We start from the raw sequence: 23,762 nt of genomic DNA, 5'->3' as shown, positions 1-23,762 counted from the left end.
TATGGCAAGGGACCACTAGATTGGCTTCCTTTTTTTGGAGGAGAGCGTCTTGGTTCTATTGGGGATGGCACGATTCATGCATGAGTGGATGTGCTTGTACAGTGCCTTAGTGTAGGATTCAGCAGTCAGACTTTCAGTTCCCGTCTGCATGAGTGTCATGAAGTTTGTCACTTCTGACTTGAGTAGCATGAAGTTGGCTTTGGAGAAGTATTTTATGGAGGTTACCTTACAGTGGGTTGGGGGTGGGATGTGGATGTCAAGGGTGATTAGCTTATGTTCAGAGCTGACTAACGAGGGGGTGACCATAGGCATGGAGCATTGATTTCCCATGTTGGTAATGACCAGGTCTAGGATATTGGAGCCCCTGGTGGGAATAAGGATTAGTTGATCACGGGAATTGGAATATATGAATTCCAAGAACCGTTGTGCAAAGTTGTTGGTACACGAGTAGATTTCCCATTTAATTGCAGGGTACTTGAACTCACCCAGTATTAGGGTGTTTGGTTGTATCTTAATATTTCCAGTATATTTAGAAAGGTGAAGTGAGAATCTTGGGGCATGGTGGGGGATCTGTAGCAAGCTATAATTTGGATTGCAGTCTTACCTAGTGTTAGTTGCACCTGGAGAATTTTAGATGCATTGTGTTGGGCAACTAACCTGGTGTTGTGAATATCCTTAATGAGTATGGACACTTCTCCACCTTTAGTGTTTCGGTCCAGATTTGGTGGACGAAAAGTGTGGTAAGAGTTGTAGCCTGGTATTGCAGGGGTGTTCTCTGGAGCCTTGAACCAGATCTCAGCTACTGAAGAGATATCAATGTCCTCCATTTTTAGAGTGCCTCAAGGGATTGTATTTTGAGGTTTAGACTTCTAGCATTGAGTAGCATTACCTTCAGATTTTGCATGCTTGTACCTGTTAAGGTGGTGGTTTTGTCCTTTGAAATTTGCCTAAAAAAGGCACTATAGGGAGCCTTAGCCAGTAACCTGAATCCCAGGGGTGACAGATGCAGACCATCTCTGGCAAAGCATCGTGGTCTGTCAATTATGTCATTCCAGGCAGACAGATACTGGATCCCCTTTGAATGACACCAGAAACTTAGCCAGTTGTTGAAGTCAATCATTTTGTCCTTATACTGTGGTATACTTCTGGATGAAGGCAAGATGCTACTCAAGGCTAAGGTCATACCTGTCTGGGCAACATGATCCGAGAGCTCTTCCATGTCTCTTTTCATGTAGTTCAGGGAGGTAGGTCTCAAGTCATTCACTCCAACATGGACAATGACAGAGTCATATTTGTACTTGTTATGGAGTGACTTGAGTGCATGGGTTAGGTGACAGATCATGGTACCTGACAGCCAGCTGACTGTAATTTTCTCCTCGTTCAGCCTGTTGAGTGGGACATCAGTGTGCCTGACTATAGAGTCACTTATGACTAAAGTGTTGGGTACGTTGTCTTGCCTTAGGGGCTGTTGTTGGGTGGCACACTGGTGTTGTGAGCTATGTGACACTTTGGTTGTGATTGGTGTTTGTTTGCTTTTCAGATTCAGATGTCCTTGTTGCTTGGGCAGGTTAATGCTAAGGGCCTCCACATATGTGGGTTTAGTGTTGTTATGTGTGGGCGTTGGTGGTGTGGGTTTAGAAGGGCTATGTGTTGCTTGAGGTGTAGTGCAGGTGTTAACCTTCTCCTCTTGACTGTCTAGCACAATCTTGGTGGAGAGAGATTTGCTTCCAGTTTGGCTAGGTAAGTGCATCTCTCGCAGGTTCTAGTGTCGGGTGGTAGGAGGAGAGGGTTGTCTGTGTACATGGGGCAATTGTTGCATTGCCCCAGTATGCCCAGATTCACCAGGTAGACAGGAGAAATCACCATAAGCTGACCCTTGGACATGCCTGGTTTGTTTCTTTTTTTTTTGTAAAGTACAATAGCTGTTTTCCCTTACCTTAGCAAGGTACTTTGCAATTGTAGGCTGTTTAGTGCCTATGATTAATTTATCCTTATTAACAAGGAGAGTTGAGTGCTTGTATCAGTTTAAGCCTTCCTAGTGCTTTCCAGCAGGTGTTAAAGCAAATGCTAGTCACAGGGATGCTTAAAGGTAAGATGAAAAAAATGGTTTATCCTAAACACTGCAGTGTGCACTAGAGGAGTTAGATGTGAAAGTAGGTAGCTTACATTTTACCTGTCTAAAAATTTAAGTTTTAGTAGAGGGTCACTATTTTTAAAACAGCAAGCTAGATTGAAAGGGGGTGGTCACTTTTGTATTTTGGTACTATGAAATACAGTAGGATGGCCAATAAATTTAAATAGTCGAAGGGGAGTGATTTCACAAAATGATAATTTTGTGCTTACTCACACAAGCCAGTAAAAACAGACAGGAAATGAGATATATGGTCAAATTAACATAAGGGGAATGCAACTAAAAAGACGGTGGTGTTTAAGAACACTACAGTAACGGGGTGTGAGGATGGGGAAATATTTTCTGCCTGACTCACAAGAGACAGAGCTGTGGTCTCTTTTCATATTTTAATATGCAGTTAAAAGCAGAATGCAAGTAAAACACAACATAAATAAAACAAATCAGAGTATTCAAAATAGAAAACGGTAATAAAGTAATACATCAAATAAAAAGCAAACTAACATTTCCCTCACAGCAAAGTGAGACAGAGTCTAGGTGAGCCTTTCTAGTAAAGCTGTGAAATGTTTTATTTTACCGCTTAAATAGAAGGTTTAGTTCCTAGCTCCAACCCCTCAGTTCACAGATGATTAACCTTAACTGACCTGTTCTATTGACCTGTACTAATTTCTGCCTGACTCACAAGAGAGAGAGCTGTGGTCTCTTTTCAAGTTTTAATATGCAGTTAAAATCAGAATACAAGTAAAATACATGGTAAATAAAACAAATCACAGTATTCAAAATAGTAAAAGGCAAAAAAGAATTACAACAAATAAAAATCAAACTAACATTTCCCTCACAGCAAAGTGTAGCAGAGTCTGGGTGAGCATTTCTAGTAAAGTGTGGTCTAATGCCTGTCTGTGGTATGGGATACGTGTGTGTGTTTGGCCCTACAAACATGTGAGCTGATAGGGTACCATACACTGGAGCCGCATGTAATATCAGATAGACCAGGACCAAGAACAATGGCATCTACCACAGTCTGTACACAGGCCAAGGTACGTATTCGCAATACACATATTGTCGACAAGAACCATAAGTACACAGACCCAACTACTGTACACATAACTGCAGAATGCCCAGGTTATGTCCTCAGAAATAACCCCTACTATACATAACATGTCTAGCGGTCTGATATCTGACTGGCTTGTTATCAGGTATGATGTCAATAAATAATGGTGTACAGAACATATGCACCTCTTACTGCATGACATATGTACAAAGGTTGACAGACTTGTGGCTGGAGGCACAAACACTGGGCCAATATTGGCATGTTGCTGTAATGCTCTCATACATTTACTGTTGTAACAGGGTTTGTTGTGAAATATGTCCTATGAGGGATATGAAGTCAGTAACTCTCATGGCTGTCACCATGTAATGACTGCAATCCTTAGACTATGCTTCTGCAGTTCTAGGATAAGTGATCTGTGAGTAACACAAGACACATATGACTCAAAGCACCGCCCAGTCTGCAGATACCCCTACAGGTGGGAGTGTCCTCAAACACATAACACTATCATGACAGGTATTAAATCATGTAGACCAGCCATATCCACACACATCCTGTTAAACCAACATTACTCCAAATGCAGAAGAGCAACACTTACATTCTGTAGTCATGTCTGGCACATCACCCTCCTGTTTGTTGGCCTGTCTCCATACTGTATGTTGTTAGAGGTAAATCCCAATACCATCTGAGATGCTGTTTGCCAAACACTGACATGATGTCCTGCTCACAGTGAATGAACAGGCCCAAAATCCACATGATGTTCCTAAATATAGAAGTGTGTTTCCATGCAGTTGGCTATGGAAATGTTACCACAGTTGTTCCACATGCAGTCAGCTAGTGGGGGACTGCAATTGATGCAGAGGCCATCAGCTGATCATGAGCATCACTTACAAAACACAAGCTGCTGCCTAAGCAAAGCAGGTGTACTTCTCCACATCCACAAGAGAGGGAATGAGAGAGATAGACAAAGACAAAGTAAGACAGGGAGGGGGTGGGAGAGTAAAACCAAAGCATGTTTGTGTCACACCCTTACCAGTACAGGGTTTTAAACCCCTGCCTATGTATTGCTCTCACATGTCTATGCAGTTATTGTATGCACCACAGAGCTGACATGTTGTGGAGCTGTCCAAAGGTATATCTGATGGTGAGTGACATCAGCAACAGTGATATAGGAGGGATAAGGTAGGTGTAATACACTTGTCTGTTCACATGAACAGGTGTCAATGTCAACACAGCCACACTCTCTCAGGGACTCACACATATTAATACAGTTGGTAGGGTCAGGTTTAGACCATTTAACTAGCTTTTCCTGGATGTAAAGCCCTTAGTGGGAGGTGTGCCACATAGGTGGGTTTCCTGACTGCTGTGGTGATGTGGTTATCAAAGGTGAGACCACTGTCCACCTGTGTCCCTAAGTCTGTTATCACACTTTAGGTGTTTAGTGTACTGCCACCTATGTGGTACTTCACAGGTTCATGTCCCTTCCCAACGGGGATAACTATATATGTACTTGGCATTGATCTTGAGGCCATGGCTCAGGCACCAAGCATGTCTTTCTGTAAGGCCCTTCTGTAGAATATCCATATCATGTGGGAATTCAATACTGGATCCCAGTATGCAATCATCTGTGACCTTTGTTTGCCAGTGTCCCTTACTGTTGGACTGTACTTCGGGCCAGTAGATGCTGGACAAGGATGGTGCGAGGACTGAACCCTAAGGCACTCCAACTGTCACATGTCTGGGGCTTGGGTTGGTGTCACCTACATTTACAGTGTGTATTGTGTCAGTACAGCAGTTGGCAGCCCATCAGGTGACATTGAGATTAATTGTCAGCTTGATACATTTATCTATGATTCCAGACTGGGTGATGATGTTACAGGGCTTGACGAGGTCCAGATAGGCTGTGTGAACCACCTTATCCTTGTCCACGGCTCTGGAGACAGAGTCATAGTTGTCATTCAGGTTGAGGTGACATGATTGGCCCTTCACAAACCAAACCTAGTTAGGGTCTAGTTTTTGTAGGTTGCCAATTCCTTTGTTTTAATTTCCATGATGATACATTCCATGGCCATGCAGATCAGGCACATTATACTGTTGGAGCTGTAGTTCCCAGAATCCAAGGTGGATCCCCCCTTGTGGACTGAGATAACTGTAACTGTGCACCACACAGTGGGCATGAAGCCTGAGGTATGGCTATGATTAGACATGGTATATATGTGAGGTGCAAGTGCAGTTTGTAGCTCATGTAGTACACAACCCAGGATGTTGACTGGTCCCATGGCTGCTGTTGTCATAGCTCTGTAGAGTGTGTTTTTACCTATGTGGCCATTATAGCCAGCATATGGCAATCTATCCGTGTTGAGATGGGCCCTTTGGGGGTTGGGATGGGGGTGCAGTTGGCACTGAATCAATCCACCAGAATATTGGCAATATCCCTGGAAGGAGTAGATTTAGTACCATCCTGTTGTAGCTCACAGCAGTTCTGAGCATTTCCATTTAAATTCCTCATATAGCTATGGAACGGCTTGCAGTTGTCTTTGACATCTGTGGCTATATTATGTTCATAACTAGCCTTGGTGGATGTTATGAGGGGTCTCTGCCTCTTACTGTAGCTGGTAAGGGAATATTTTGCATTCTGGAAAGTCCCCCATTTCTGCAAGAGTTTTCTCCTTTTGTTGTACAGCATGTTTATGGCAGGGGGCCACCACATTGGCATCCTTTTCTTGGATGGGGAGTGCCTTGGTTCAATATTGGATGGCATGATTCATGCATGGGTGGATGTGCTCATACAGGGCCTTTATGTATGATTCAGCAGTTGTCCTTTCAGTTCCCTTCTGCATGGGTGTCATGATGTTAGTCACATCTGTCATGTGTAGCATGACTGGCTTTGGAGATGTGTGTTACAGAGGTGTCCTTACTGGGGTATTGGGGTGGGATGTTGATGTTAAGGGTGATTAGCTCATGGGCATACCCGACCACCAATGGGGTGACCATAGGTGTGGAGCATTGATGTCCCATGTTGGTAATGACCAGGTTTAGGATATTTGAGCCCCTGATGGGAGTATGGGTTATTTGATCCAGGTCATTGGGAATTATGACTTCCAAGAACCGCTGGGCACATGTGTTGGTACACAAGTAGTTTTCCCAGTTAATGGCAGGGTAGTGTAACTCACCCAGTATTAGGGTGTTTGCTTGTTTCATAATATTTCACAGTATTTTTCACAGGCTGTAGTAGTATCATGGGGCATGGTGGGGGATCTGTAGCAAGCTATACAATTCAGAATGCAGTCTAACCTACTGTGAGTTGCACCGGGGGTATTTCAGACACATTCTGTTGGGCATGTAGCCTGGTGGTGTGAATATCCTTGGTGAATATGGACACTCCTCCAACTTTATTGTTTTGGTCCTGGTTTGGTGGCCAACAGGTGCGGTGAGAGCTGTGCCTGGTATTGCAGGGGTGCTCTCTAGAGGCTTGGATCAGGTTTCTGTTACTACACAGTTATCAATGTTCTCCATTTGTAGGTGTGCGTCATGACTGAATGGCCAAAAAACATTGCTCCCTGCACACACACACACACACACACACACACACACACACACACACACACACACACACACACACACACACACACACACACACACACACACACACACACACACACACACACACACACACACACAGAGCGTCACAGTTGCCATGTCTGGGCATAGAACTCCTACCTAACTAGTTTATCACACTACAGCATTATGCATTTATAAAAAAACACCATGGAGATTATTGGGCTACACCTTCCCCAAAGGTGTATTTCAAAGTGAATGACATCAGCAGGCTTGTAGGGCAATGAAGGTTGTAGTGACTGAATGGCCTCAAAAGTATTGCTCCCTACACAGACAAACACACACACACACCTACACATGCCATGTCTGGGAATAGAACACCTACCTATCTAGTTTATCACACTACAGCATTACACAGTTATAGGACACGACACAGAGATTATTGGGCTACTATTTCCCTAAATGTTTATTTCAAAGTGAATGACAGCAGGCTTGCCAAAGAAGGCCACTGGAGGTTGTAGTGACTCTGAATGGCCTCAAAAGCATTGCTCCCTACACAGACACACACAAACATCCACGCTTGCCATGTCTGTGAATAGAACTCCTACCTCACTAGTTTATCACACTACAGCATTACACAGTTATAGGACATGCCAGAGAGATTACTGAGCTACTACTTCCCCAGAGGTGCATTTCAAACTGAATGACATCAGCAGGCTTGCCAAAGAAGGGCACTGGAGGTTATAGTGACTGTGAATGGCCTCAACAGCATTGCTACCTACACAGACAAACACACACAGAAATACACAAACATCCACACTTACCATGTGTGGGAATTGAACTCCTACCTAACTATATTACACTACAGATTACAGTGCTATTCCTTCCCCAAAGGTGTATTTTCAAGGTGAATGACACCAGCAGGCATGCCACAGTAGGGCATTTGAAATTGTAGTGAGTGTGACTGGCCTAAAAAGCATTGAACCTTACACAGACAAACACACACACACACACACACACACACACACACACACACACACACACACACACACACACACACACACACACACACACACACACACACACAGAGTTGCCACATCTGGGATTAGAATTCCTACCTAACTAGTACATCACACTACAACATTACACAATTATAGGACACGCCATGGAGATTAATGGGCTACTACATCCTCAAATGTGTATTTCAAGGTGAAGACATCAGCAGGCTTGCCATAGTAGGGCAATGGGGAGGGCAGTTTGTGCGTGGGCCATAACCCATTCATCTAGAGGCAGACACACCACACTCAGGTGCACACAGGTTTATATTCCACAGGTACATGTATACAACTGCTAGATGACTCCTGAATTGTACAGTCCTGTTGCACAGTTAGTACTAGCACCACAGACACTATAATGCTGATGGATTCCAGAGGCAAATGTCTGCAGTGATTGACATTTACACATCATGTGTTTTTAGTCAATTGGATGCATGCTGGGTGGGACAGACCTCATGATGGAAGGCTCTTTGTCACTGTTACTCTCTTCTACACATCTATATATGTGTACTTTTGGCCTATTATAGTGTGTTGTCCTTGGATATATGTGTGCATTCCTATCCAATGTGTGTGTGCAAAGCATGACTGGTGCATGCTGAGGAGTGTATGTACTAACATCTGCAACTGTCAGATATGTATGGTCCACTGTTGTTGCCAGACATGGGCTTCATTTCTTTTAGTGTGTGAACATGCTCAGTATGACCCTTCAGTATTTTGTTGTCTGACATGGCCTTCATTTCTCTATGTGGGAGCATGCCCAGTATGACCTTCTGTACTGAATGTGTGAATCCATTCCAGGTGGACTGTACTCCAGTGCAAACTTTTGTGTTCTACATCTACAGCTAGCAAACTGTTTCTGCAGGATATCTGTATATCAGCAAAAACCACGAAATGCTCAAACAAATAAAATCAGAAAAACAGGTCACACTCTTAGCTGGATGATGTTCTTTATTTAGCGCTTTCATCAGTTAATAAAACAATGACTTCTTCAGAATGTTGTAACATACTTTACATCTACCTTATATACTACCATATGTTTAATCAATTAAGTCAATTAGCTTTCCCTCCAAAAACATTTTTAAAATATTTTTAAAGCCATACCGTCTGTAAAATGATTACTGTTGTTACATTTCATTACAAAAATGCAAACCCTATATTTTATATACATACACACATTCCTTAAAAACAATTCATATAAAATATATATTTTGCCACAATTATTAAGGAAGATTCATTAAAAAACTGAAAAAACTAAGTGAATAACCAAACAAGATATGAGACAATAACCAATATATATACTTAAAATATACATATTGTTCTATTATTATTATGAATGGTAAACTAATTTTAACTTGAGGTAACTAGATAAAGAAACTACCTCACTTAATCCAGGAGGGGGGCTCGTGGCATTAACCCTTAGTTGCCAAATCTTTCCCTGACCTCTAGGAATAGGTTATTTGGTCCCCCCACCTCACTGTATTCTAGATGTTCAAGTATTGTACATTTAAAGGGCATTATTGACATTCCCCTTCCCAATTTCATACATATGCTGATATAGCTGCAATCTGAAGGAGTTTTTTGTCTTTCCAATGTAGAATCTATTGCAGATTTGACATAGTGCAATACAGACTACATTTTTTGTACCACAGTTATTTCTGTGTATTGATTTCACTGTGTCATACCCAGGAATATTCACTCTATCTTCCTCTAGGATAAATTTACACTGCGAACAATGTCCACATTTCCTGGTATGCCCACTTGTGTAAGATCCTACCCTCACCTTGTTCCTTTCTAACATATTCTTAAGACTGTCTTTTTTGTACACTACTAGTGGTTTACTGTCCACTATATTACCTATTTGTTCATCATATTGTAGGATAAACCGATTCTTAAAAAGGACGTCCCAAAATAGGGAATACTGTGGGGTATATGTCAGGATCATAGCTTTCTTATACACACGGTGGTTACTGTCACTACCATCCATGATTGCACCTTGTATACCACCTCTATTGCCGAGACCCAACAATCGATAAAAATGTCCTGATATTCTTTTTTGAGTGACTTCTTCCAGTATAGGTTTCACCAATCCCTGCGGGTATCCCCGTTTTTCCAACAAGCCTAAACATTTGTCTCTTTCATCATAAAATGTATCTAACTCACTAACCATTCTTGCAAACCTTACACCCTGCCCCTTAACTTGGGATATTTTTTGATGTGGGGGGGTGGGGGGGTGGCCACTATTAAAATGAAGTAGAGTGTTAGAGTATGTTGGTTTCCTATAAATAGTAGATGTGTACTTTTTGAATTCTTTATTTTTCTTGATCTGGATGTCTAAGTAACTAATACTCTCCATGTTTATTTCCATAGTAATTCTTAAGAAAAAAGTGCTAGTATTCAAATAAGAAAAAAAATTCATAAGTTCACCTTCACTTCCTCCAACAGAATAAGTATATCATCCAGATATCTGCCATAAAATACACACCTCTGTAGATCGGTTGGCAATATGGGGTCAAAATGGGCAAAGGATAGTGGGTTACTGTAGGTAAATGTGTCTGTGCTGCTTCTTCTACATGGTCCTGGTGTTAGCAGAGATATTCAGACATATGTACTGTTATACACTGTGATGTTTTATGTCATCAAGTACTATCAGGTAGACATATTTGCTTGCAGTGATGTCTTGGGGAATACAGGGTGAATGCAGCTGTGTTTAGTATTGTGGTCAGCAGCCTACATATTCTTGCACACTCATGCCATTCTGGAGGGGAAGCTGCAGACACTTGCTTCTGGGTCTGTGTAAATGGTTCAGCAACTTGGTACAGTGCTGGCAGAGGATTCCATCCTTGTACATCCATCGACATGACAATATGGCCATATCTTGCTGTGGCAATACCTCACAGCTGTACAGATTCATACAGGTTACCCAGAGTTAGCGGTCATAATTCTGGACATTACCCCTACACAATGTGGTTTATGAGCAGGTTTGTAGCCACCATTCTTGTGTTTGCAGCCAGGGATAGTATGTGCACACGGCTGAGTTTCAGACTTCACACACTCCATGTCACCCATGCTCCCACCCCCCTGTATTATTCTATCCTCTTCTATACATTATACGAACATTCTCTGATATTTTCCCTATAGTTATCAACTCATCACAGCAGTCATTTGGTGTTGTTCCACAGTTCGTGCAGTAGAACATGGTGGACATGTCACTGTGATTTGTCCACATAGCCATGCATTTGGATTCTGTGGACTGTGTTATGCTATTATTTGGGAGTCCATGACATAACATACATTGGCAGTATGGGTGAGAGACTGGCCTTTGGCAGAGGACTGTAGGTCATTTGGTAGTGATGCAGGCTAGCTGTAGCAGGCCATTGCATTTGTCAGTCCTACAGTCCCAGACTGCAATACACTATATTCCCCTGGGGTGACAGGGTAGGTGTGCAAGGTGTTCATGCACATACTTTCTGTCAGTATTGATCCAGTGGTGTGGATGCTGGCAGGGTGCTGCTTACAGCTAGGGACACACCTGCATGGGACACCTGCTCTGCATGCTGCATTCTTTTGCTATTGCCATACACAGGTGGGGGTCATATTGTACTCATTCCCAACAGCAGGAATTAGACTGGAGAGGTACCTGTGGGTGGTGGTTGGGGGAGCTGGGTGCATGTGTTCTGTGGACACTACTTGCATCTGACACAGATATGCATGGGGCATTCCACTTATGCTGGCTTGTGCAGGGACATCACCTGTTTTTAAATACATTATTCCTATGACCTTTGTGGTCTGTGAGTGCTTGGCCAGACAACATTGGTATTCCCTACTAAAATGTGCTGCAAACCTGTATGTACAATTCCAAGGGTGTGTCCATTTGACAGTTACATATTATACACTGTCTATCTGGAGTACTTCCCCCTGTGTACTGCTTGTATATCTGGGCCCACAGTCATGCCATGTCCATCTTTCAGATGGTAACACATATTACTTCCAAACATTTACAATGGCTGGAATGTATTATACTGAGAAGCATTGTGTCTGGCACTGCAGTTGTGAGAACTTGGCCCTGTCATTGGCAATACTGAGCAATGGCCACTGGGACAAACCTCACCATGCATACATACTGACCACTTTCACACAATATGCAACACACCCCAACCTAACACACACAGACCTGCATATTGCACACAGGCTACAATCTATCCTGCTACCTTGGCCAGCTCAGGTAATCTGTGCTCCACTGTTATTATACCTACACATACATGTTAGTACATTTCTACATAGGACTGGGGGGCACACCTGTGTGTTACTATGTGTCTACATAGGACTGGGGGGCACACCTGACTGTTACTACATTTCTACATAGAATTGGGGAGGGCACACCTGATTGTTACTACATTTCTATATCATATTTGGGGGGCACACCAGACTGTTACAACATTTCTACATAGGATTGGGGGCACACCTGACACTTGTACACATTTGCTATGACTGTACTGGCATGCCAGATACTCTATTTCATTCTGTATTAAAACCTACTATGCTGACTGGAGACATATCAGTGTACTCCAGGTCTTAGGTTTGATTGACCTACATTTCAGTTTCTGACTTCTTACCCTTCAGAACTAACATCCCACCGCCTGACCTGTTTTAGTCTGTCTGTGTAGGCCTGGGGGAGAGGTTACCCATAGCCATAAATCAGAGGCCTTAGCACAGCTTTTGTGTTTGTCTACACCTGTCCTTCTGGCTGAGACTTTTGTTGGGTATGTGAGCCTCCCTGACTGGCATGTGTGTGTAATATGGACAACATGTGGCCCAGCACATTTCCTGCGGTGGGTTTTGTCACCTTGTCTAGTATTGGCTACTATGGTGACACCAGTATTTGTTACAGATTTCATGCTGCCACTATAGGTGTCTACTATATGCTGGCATCCCACTCAGCCACCCTATTCCCTTGCATGCTCACATCCATACTATAGATACAAGTAACAACACATACTACTCCATTTGGCAATTGGTAGGAAGAGTGACTTACCTTGTGGCTGTGCCAGTACTGAGGCTGGTGCTAGAGGGCTGATTATGTCAGATGCACATAATACACTCCCTATACCTGGTTAAGCACAGGTAGTGTCATGTTTGGCATCCCTTTTACTGTATGTGTGAGTCAGAGAGAGGTGCCATTCCCTGGGTCCCTACTGTGCCTGTGTATGTGCTATGCATTGCCTTTTTTGCCAAGGCCAGGGCATACTGGGCATGTCCCTTTCTGCCTACTGTGGCAGGCTCAGGTTGTTCCTCCTCCAAGTCACTCTTTACCTGTGCAGGCCTTGGTAATGTTGGGGAGCTGTGTGGCCCTGCCCAATGCTGTTCCTGCTGCAGCTGCTTCTGCAGGATCATATTGTGTAGCATGGCACATACAATGACAATTTGGGTACATGTAGCTGGTGCGTACTGCCAGGCTCCACCAGATGTGTCCAGGCACCGGAACCATGACTTGAGTATCCCAAACACATGCTCTATTATGATTCTGGTCTGTGCATGTGCCTCATAATGGAGTTCTTGTTTGGGTGTGTGTGCATTTCTGATGGGTGTCATTAGCCACGGCTCCAGTGCATAATCAGCATCTCACACTAGGTGACTGTAAGGGATTTCCCCACTGGCAAATCTCTGGTACAGCTGCATCAGATGCCAGATGTGGGAGTCATGATAGCTTCCATGGCAGCCAGCACACACATTCATTATAATGTCCTGGGCATCACACATGACCTGGCAGTTGATGGAGGGGAAGCCCTTGATGTTGATGTAAACACTACCCTGCTCACCTGGTGGTGCTTTGATGCATATGTGTGTGCAGCCTATAGCACCCACTACTTCAGGGTATTCTGCTATTTGGTGGAAGAGATGCATATTGTTGGTCAATGCCTCATGGGTGTTGGGGAAATATACGTGCTCACTGGCATGTACTGACATGGCATCCAGGAACTGGTGGAGTACCCTGGATGCTGATGCCTGTGAGATCCCCAAGATATCCCGAATTGGCCTTTGGAAAGTACCTGTGGCTAGTATTTTTAGGCCTACACATGCCTTGGTATCCACTGGGATTGGTTCCCCTCTGTTAGTTTTGTGTGTCAGGCGTGGCCGGCACAGCTCAAAAATTTGCTATAGGAGGTCCCTGTCCACACTATAGTGCTCCACTATCTCCACCTCATGTAGCCCCTGGTAGGTTACCCTGGGTTTGTACACTCTTCTCCGTCTCCTCACTGTGCGTTGGTCAACAGCATTCTCATCCTCGCCACCCTCAGCCTCTTCCACATGTTGATGTATGATAGCTGCTGCAGCCCCTATCATTTTGTTGCTTTTGTTTGTTAAACTTTCCCCACTTGTATAGACCGGTGGTGTAGAGTATGTGGGAAAAACCAGAGGGAAAGGTGTTTGCATAGTTTATAGTAGTGTTCTGGGCTGGGCTGCTGCCTGTGTAATTGGCTGATTCTGATGCATTTCATCTGCCAGCTAAGCTAGTTCTCTTTGATTAACTTCCTACTGCTGTTTTCCCTTCCCATTACCTTCCTGTTTAAGCCTGGGGGCACGCCACGCAAACACAGTGCTCAAATGTACACAGAGCTGCTGTTTCCTGGTTTACTTTTTTTTTTTTTACTTTAAAACATGGTGCGCAGTGTACACACACACTTAGGAAGTGAAAAGAGTGCTAGGTAGCCGTAGACCTACCCCCTTGTTTAGCTCTGGTAAGCTAAAGGCAAACCCGAGCCACAGGGCTCCAATAAGCTTACAGTATGCCTGACACCCCCCCATGATGTCAGCTAGCTCTTAGGCTTGAACCATGCTATTCCTGCACTTACATGGTTGGGTGTTGGCTAGCACTGAGGGGAAATCTGGGATTCAGTATCATTCCCCTCATTTGCATAGGATTGCCTGCTAATGCATAGTTACAGGTCCCACACTGAGCCTTCCTCCTTAGCAACCACTATTCTCTGGCCATGTTGTCTTCTGCCTGCCATTGAGTATAATGGCAAAATAATGATTTTGGTTAGAATGCTTATTTCAGGGCTTTTTTTATATTTTCGGACCAATCCCATTTGCACGTCGCTGACCTATGCTTAAACAGCCGAAATCAGCTAAAAAAAAATAAAAGATTTTTTTTTTATTTTTGCCAACTATTTTCCATACCAACGGTCATATATTTGCATATTGCATATTTACATATACTATACATCCTTTATTTAGAGCTAGCATGGCTCCATTTTGTAGTTTGCAGAAATGTACTCGGTTACTAACCAAGTACATTTCTGCACACTACACTAGTCTTGTACAGCCGGCTGACAGCTTCCTGGATCACAAATTTACCTCATTTGCATGGTTTTCATCTGCAAATTGGGTCATTTGCATTCAGGAACTGTGTCCTTGCAGGAATAGTGCAGGAGCGCTCGTGCACAACCCTGGAGCTTATTCCTGGATCAAATGGTGGCCATATTGCCTCCAGGAGCACCTGCACTATTCCTGCATGCTGTGCAGAGCTTGCTGAATCCAAGGGATTGACTTTTCTTGTTTGGACATTGCTTTTGTTTTGGGATCCAGGGACACCTTGTATGCCAGGCATGTAGAATCTGTGAACAGTCTGTAAGAAACAAAGCACAGAGATAGATATTTGAGACAATTTCTTATGATGAACCTCAATGGACATTCCAGTTGCTCTATGTGCCTGGTAAGGTACATACTAAAGGGGGTGTTGTACTTAAGGATGTGCTTGGTGAGGGCTGAATGTAGTAGACCTAGATGCTGTTTTTGCTTATACATGAAGCAACACAGAATGATTTCCTTACTATCTTAGACACATGTTGGCCAACAGCTATGTTACTATCTACATACATACCCAAATCCCTTAGTCTGGTTCTACTCCTGTGTTATCGATGAGGTAATTTCCTAGGGTGGCTGACTTTTCAAAAAAATAACACTCAGTCTAGTAATGAAGCATGAAGTGTTTTATGCTCTTTGAATGGTTGCTTTACTATTGATGTTTGTACTAGCAAATCAGAAGGCCTCTTGTAGATAGGTGCAGATGGACAGACAGCATTTTCTTAGCAGCTGTTTGTAACATTTTGTCCTCATAGAAACCACAGGTATGGTTCTTTATAGTGTGGCATCTATGGATTCTGTAGTTCTGTTTATAGACTTAATCTGTTACATGAGAGAACAACAGGTGTACCTGGAGAGGTGTGATACAGAAAAAAGAACTATCATGATGCAAATCCAAATGTTGGCTCATTTTTGGTGTTCTGAACTCAACGAAGGGATTGTCATAAGTGTATTTGATACACTTAGAAGTAAAATAAGGGACAGAAGTCAATGACTGATTTCCATGCCTTCAATTTGGGACTGCATGTTTTATGTGCCCAGTTTGAGAGGGATGCTGAGCTTAGAAATTGCCAGAATATTCTGGATTAAATTCGCAGAATGGTGGCTAGGCAGGCCTGCAAAATCAAATTACGCACAGATGATATTTTCTACCACATAGCCAATGCAATGAGTTCACCTGTCATCACAAGATGATGTTCTTCCATATACCTGGGGATGATTGAAATGTGTGGTCTAAATGGTCCCTCTCAAAGATCACAATAGCTAATATGGCAGCAAGGTTCTATGGTCAAAATGCAGTTGGTGCTTGTCATGGCTATAATTCTAAAACCTGGTGGAAATACCAGTAATGAGGGAAGACAACATGTTAACTCAGCCAAGTCTATAATGCCTTTTTTATATACTTCCAGCTCATGCCCATACCTCCTAATGGCATCCAGAACTTTTGTAGGTCTAGCTTCTTTAACAAAGTGACTTACCAGCTAATAATAGGCAGCATTAGAAATAGGACGATGTTATTAACAAAATTACACTGGTTTTGTTAGTCTAGGATGTCCTGCAGTGAATAAATTAATCTTTTTTTTCCACTTGTTATTCATATTGTTATATTTACAGTCATATTTTCATAACTGAGAAACCTATATTTTATTCAGGAGTGTAGAATGAAACACCAATGTGGGAGACAGTACTATTCAATGAAAATGCTGGTTTATATCACACTGTGCTGAAAATATTACTTATCATTTGGTAGTAATTATAAAAATAAGCAATATTTCCAGATATACTTAATAGATCAAAAGCCAAGTGACTTACAAACTGTTATATGTCATAAGGTTAAACCTTAGATGTTGTTTAAGAAAGCTGTTTTGGTTACTTGCACTGTAAGTGGCACATCTTGAAGATATATCTAGTATGATTTGTATTGCTAATTATACAATTCAATATACGTTTTCATATTTCTGTAAATAGCTCAATAAACATGACTTACATATGAAAGCTTATGGCTAGTTAACATTCTAACAATATATGCTTAGGTTGCATGGTTTTCAAGATATGAAACTATGTTTGTGAAAGTGTAAAATATATACTTTGCGGGTTTTGGCATTGTGAAGTATTGCAGTATAATGACTATAAATGTAATGCTGATTATCAATGTAAAGAATACTTCTTACTGATAACATTACTATTTTTACTGTTGTAATAGTATTTATTATTTCCAGATATTTATATTTGTTTATATTATGCTTTTTAAGTATAGTTTTCAGAAAATGCTAAGTAATGCAAGGTGTTAGTATGCTGTTAGAGGTGTGACATTCCATGTCACACAGGTGTTAATGAGTTAAAGAAAGAGTGCTTCCATGTTGTTAAGGCAGAGGGGCTCTGACTCTCACTGATAGCTACTGAGAAGCAAGAAAACAGCATTTGGGTCATTCATTGAAGCAAAAGCCTAGGCATGGTAGGAGTTTGGCAAAGCCATTACAAATTAATTTTTAGATGGCTTCAAAGTATGCTGGCAAAACATCTTCCAAATCCAAAGACAGTGTTAATGTATTCACCAGGTCAGTCCTATGAAGGGGAAATACTGATTTAAAATGGACACACTGTCAGGAGGTGGTTGGAATATAGTGAGACATTTCTGACTCCAGCGGACAGGCACTCCTCTGCTGAGATAGTGTCAGAAGCAGATTGTAGGCCTAGTTTTATTGTTTTAGATGTGGCTTCCACAGATATTGCACAGCGCTGTTGTGGCAAGGCTGCAGGAGTGATTGAAATCTAGCTCAAAATGCTGAAGTCACTACACATTGTGTGGGGATGTACTGTATTTAACTTACTTTATCAGTGTTGCATGGAAGGATGATGTATCTCTGAGCTGGGAAAGTAGGTTATTGAGTCATATTTTCAAAACTGGGGAAAGGAAGCGTAACTTAATTTGTAAAGAGAGTCTTAATAACTTTCCTGGAAATGTATATGCCATGACACAAGAAAGGAGACTTATTTCCTTGTCCAAGCCATTGATTCATGAGGAACAGTATGCATTTTGTCCTGGTAAGAGAAGTGTAGATGATCTCTGTCTTTGCAAAGATGTTGCAGGTTTAGTAGAAGTTTGCTACTACTGTTACATATGTTTTTTATGATCCTGCAGAAATGTTACATTCTGCATATTTTTTAGAGTAACCCTCTTTTACAGGTTATGTGGGTTAAAAAAATTTGGCTTGGATTCTTAGGCAAGCATTGTACACCTGCACGAAAGAGGTCATTGTGTGAAATGCCAGAGAGTAAATTAGAGATGTAGTAGCTAGGGGATAGCAACAGCATGCCATGCAAAGGTCATTTCAAGAAACAAGGTGTAAGAATGGTGTCCACATAAATATAGTTTTGTCAAAATAACTCCTATACAAATATAGCATTTTCTTTACAAAAGCATGGAAATGTAATCATATTAAAGAAGGCCTATATCTTCAATTATTTTTCACATTTTACATGCAGTTTAAGTAAATGTAATTTCAAGAGAAAGGAATATTTCAGTGAAAGATACAAATGGTTTCAGTGAAATAACTTTCAGGCCAAAACACTGATAAGGATGAGAAGTATTAACAGAATGTGCAGAACATTTGATACAAAGCAGATCTTGTTTAGATGTTGCAAGGTTTGGAATCAAAGGCTAAAGAGGTGTGTAGAACTTTTAGGAAACTTACAAGGTTTTAGTATTATGAAAGACTTTCTAGACAGAAGTAAGTTCAGCTTAAATACTTAGAAGATTTAGTACAGATAATCAGAAGTCAGTAAAATCCAGAAACTATAGAAAACAGTGCATTTTGTCTTAATTTTGTCATTAGACAGGGAAGAAATAATTCTGTAGTCAGAGTTATTAATTTTTCAGAGCTACAGAAGTCAAAGTAATCTTTAGCTATCAGTTGGTTCAGTTCATCAACACTGTTATTTGGGACAATTAAGTCTTGTTTGGATCTTGTTGGATTAATATATATCTACTTTGACTGTATGTTGCTACTCCGTAATAAACCACCTTTATCAAACTCAAAGTGAGTAAAAACTTTTATTCTGAAATGGACAAGAATATGTGGTACATAAAAGGGAAGGTGAAATATTTGGAACTTGCCCTGTACAGCTCCAGCTAAATCAAAGATAAAGATATTTATTCCATTTCTTACAGTGGCATCAAATATGAATGGGTGGGAACAATATGGCTGAATAAAGTAAGTCTCAAAACCCCACAACAACCCTGCAAATCTACAGCTATTCATCAGCAGACAGACTACATGTTCTTTACAGAGCAGCAGTGTTCCCTGAGGACATTTCTTCAGTAACAAATCCATAGTAAAGTACTGAAAAACTTCAGAATCACCAAGGAAAAGACATGACTGAAAGCTACCAGTGTAAAGGACATTATCCAGTTAACAGCAACATATCAGAAAACATCTCAATCTCCAAACAAGATAACAGACCTTCAGGTTTCCAGTTTGATGTTGAAGATGCCAGGGGAATCCTTAAAAGAGGGAGTTCAAAGAAGCTGCGAGACACCATACAACCTCAATGCCCCTTCAACATTCCTTACATGAACATTAATTTTTATTATAATGCATTTTCTAGATAAACCCAACAGTAAGTCTCATAAAAGGTTAAAGATTTCTACAGTAAAGGCATTAGTAAATGTACATTTTATAGTTATGTCAGTCAGTAAATGTAAAAAACAGTTTAAAGACTGCTATGGTAAAAGCAACAGTACATGTATGATTTAAAGCTAAAAATTGGATAAAACTGTCTAAAAAACATGTGATCCAAAACCATTCATTTAAATTTAAATGTTATCAGCTCTGTAATGTTCAATCTTTCTAAACTCAAAATAGTTAAAACACAGAAGCAAAGTGTAATGATTGAGGTAATGAAGAAGCTTCCTCATGATTCACAGTATGAATCACTGTTGTTACTATTCCTATAGAAAATGATTTTCAGAATATCTGTAAAGGATGTGGTAGTCCAGCACCAAACCAGATAATTTGATTTGACATCATTTAAGGTAAAGAGGAATGACAAACCATATAGTTCATTATTTACAGAAAACGAGTTATGGAATAATGTACTGATTAATACCGAGTCATTAGTTTCAGTTACAAACAGATCTCAACCAGGGGACACAACTACAGTTATAATGTTATCAGGATTTGAAGGGTCAAAGGTTATAGCTGTGAGCAGTTCTCAGTGTGGCAGAACCATACTGGGTATGGACATGCTGTCAGAGTTAACTGTTATTTTAGATTTAAGTAACAGCATTTTAATCTGAAACATAAAAAAAGATTTGAGACACAAAGGAGAAGCTAAGATGTTTGACACTGTTCTAGAACAGTTCCAGGTAATTAAAAGATAAAGACGTTTAATTTATTTCTTACACAGAGATGCAGTGGGAACTATATTAAAATCACTATGCTACCATGTGGCAGGAGCAGCGCTACAGCAACATTCATAGCTGATGTGATGAAAATTAGAGCTAAGGCAGTCTAGCATGGCTAAGTCAGTGTATGCCTCCAAAAGCAGTACAGTGGCTTATGCTGCAGCTAAAGTCATTCTTCCACAAGGAGGGCAGCACAACTGACCAAAGTGGTCAATAAGTGGACAAATGTGAGTATGCATAATGACAACCATGTTAGGGATATAAATGGGAAGGAATTTTGATGGATAAGGAATTAGGAAATGGGAGAACATAAAGCAAAGGTAAAAAAAAAAAAAAACAGAAGAGTAACCATAAGGCCTACATGAGAATTAAGATATGTAATATCTCCCAAAGTTAAAAAGTGTTAGCAATGTTCAAGCTACTAAATGAGAGAGAAACAGACTGAAAATCACAATAAAATAACTTCAGTTATTCATTAAAAATGTGACCATCTAAAGATGTATGTTGGTGATATGCTCAGTGAGTGGAAACAAGTTCCATTTAGACAACAACAAGGTTATTACTGACATCTTGGATTGAGAGTTGTCAGTTATTTATTAAAACTAATGGAGGTGAGGGAAAAGTATAAACTGACAGGGAAAAGGCCACTCTTCTCAAAACAGACTTGTTAAGCTAACTCCTTCTCATCATTAGAGATTTCCTATTACCTGGTCTCTAGTCTCTGTTTCCAGCAAACCAAGTACCACTGGGTATATATGAGGTGTCCTTGAGCTTACAAGACCCATTAGTTGACTTGGCAAGATGCCTGATTTTACTGCAACATTTGCCAAATACTCTTTGTAACATCTCTCCTCTTAGCTGCAGTACTTATTCTTTCTGTATCCTTTCTCAAAGATTGGACTCTAGATAATGAGGATTCCTTCACTTTTATGATATGCTCATCATTACAAATGCAACTCAATAAAGACCTTTTAGGCAGTGGGTTAGCCAACAGTGAAAGGGAAATGTTGAATGTTCACTCTTTCCTCACTCACTTTTTTTTTAATTTTTATTAGATTTTAACTAAACAAACTGATCATGACAATAATTGTATTTAGAAAATTGTGAGCATAAAAATAGCACAATAAGAACAAGAACAAACATAAACAAAAATTTACAACAGTATCTACTTATAAAGAAATTCTCAAAAAATGCCTATTCATTAGAATTGATATGAGTATAGCTATTCTTTTTATCAAGCAGTTTCCTGAAATTTGTTCACATATTATAGTAAGAGGTAATTATAGTAGATCCTGAATTAATGGTGATAACTGAAAAAAATAAAGAACAGAGCAGGCTACAAGAGTGGTAAAGTATAGTCACAATCTGAAATTGAAAGCCCAACAACACCAAAAGGAGCACTCTGCAACTCTATAAAAACCTTTATTGAACAAACAAAGGTTTTGAATTAACAAATCCTTCATCAGTGTACTAAATCACAGTTCATAAACCCACATTATATAGCATCAACCATATAGCCCAGCCAATAGGAACACAAAATCAATTAAAACCAATTACAAAAAGAAACACTTAAAAACATATACATAAAAACATTTTTCAAAAATATTTATAAATGTCTATGAAAAAAACAAAAAAGAAATCTTCTAAATATAAAACTTTTATCTCAATAATAACTGTTTATATCTATGTACAGATTTTATAACAACCATCATATTGACCCCAGGCAAAGATCAGCCTGCATGCAAATGAACCAATCATATTCTCTTAATTTTAACTTGTTATTAATATTCCCACCTCTAGGGTTACTTAAAATCATCTCAGTTACTCTAAAAATAAATTCATGCTGCATACCTTTTTTCAATTAGATGTTTTGTTAAAGCATTGGTCATTACACTCCTATGTATTTGATTTGTGCTCTATAATTATAGAATTATAATGAGTTAGAACATAGAGAATATGATTGGATTTTCATTTTTTTGATAGACATTTATAAATATTTTTGAAAAATGTTTTTATGTATATGTTTTAAGTGTTTCTTCTTGTAATTGGTTTTAATTGCTTTTATGTTCTTCAAGAAAAATGTTGATGAGTGGATTGAAAATAGGAAATACACCTCGGGGATCACTTCTGTGGCTCTGCTCAACAGGGGCACAGAAAATAACTTTCTTGGGTGGCATAAGCCAGGGACCCTTGTTGGCTAGGATAACTTAGGCCCTTGGGCCAGTAGCCTTGTACCTACCTATGAACCTATGAACCTATTGGCTGGGCTGTATGCCTGGTGCTATATAATGTGGGTTTGTGAACTGTGATTTAGTACACTGAAGAAGAATTTGTTGATATGAAAGCTTTGTTTGTGCAATAAAGGTTTATAAAGCATTGCAGAGTCCTTCTTTTGGTGTTTCTGTTAATGGTAATAATTTCCAGATGACATACTTTGATTGCAATATTTGTGAATTCTTTGAAAGAGGGTGTAGCCTCATTCTTCCAATTCTTGGTTATAACTTTCCTTACAATTGATAAAATTAATCATAAAAGAGGGTGTTTCATTTTTTAAATACAAACAGGAATAGGGTTGTTAAAAAGAATTAATGACTAAGATAAAGCAAGATTACCCTCCAAATAAAGCTTGTAAAAAGGATTAATGTTAGTCTAATAAGGTGTAAGTACAACACAATCAAAGATCATGTGTTGCTAATCTGCTTTAAGTTTCTGTTTACATCTTCAACAAGCTTGCTCCTTTTTAAACATTATTTCAATGTAATGAGGTGTGAAGAAAGTTCTATTCAAGACTTTCCAAGTAAAATGTTTCCATCTAATTGAAGAAGTTGCCTGTTTGAAAGATATTACAAATAATTTCTTATCCTCTTCATCTGGAGATCTGTTATTAATGTGAGTAAAATAGTTCCAATAATTATTATTACAACTTTTTGTTTATTTCCTCACCACTCTATATAATTTGGATGAGAAAACCTCCCAGTGTATTTTGTTGTATTACTAGTATTAATAATTCAATTAATTTTGGGATAAGATCTCTTACTCTTGGTTGCATTAACTTTATTTTACCTTCTACATATTGTTTGCAAGATTGTACATCCAACCACATATGTTTGCTTAAATCATACTTACTTATGATATAAGCAACATAATGCAGTTTTTCATTATTCATTAATTGAAACCAATATATCATTTTTTTCTTTAAAC

Source organism: Protopterus annectens, chromosome 6.part0, assembly GCF_019279795.1.
Source record: "Protopterus annectens isolate FY-2018-M chromosome 6.part0, PAN1.0, whole genome shotgun sequence".
NCBI classification, from domain to species: domain Eukaryota; kingdom Metazoa; phylum Chordata; order Ceratodontiformes; family Protopteridae; genus Protopterus; species Protopterus annectens.
Note: the sequence above shows the minus strand (reverse complement) of the source record.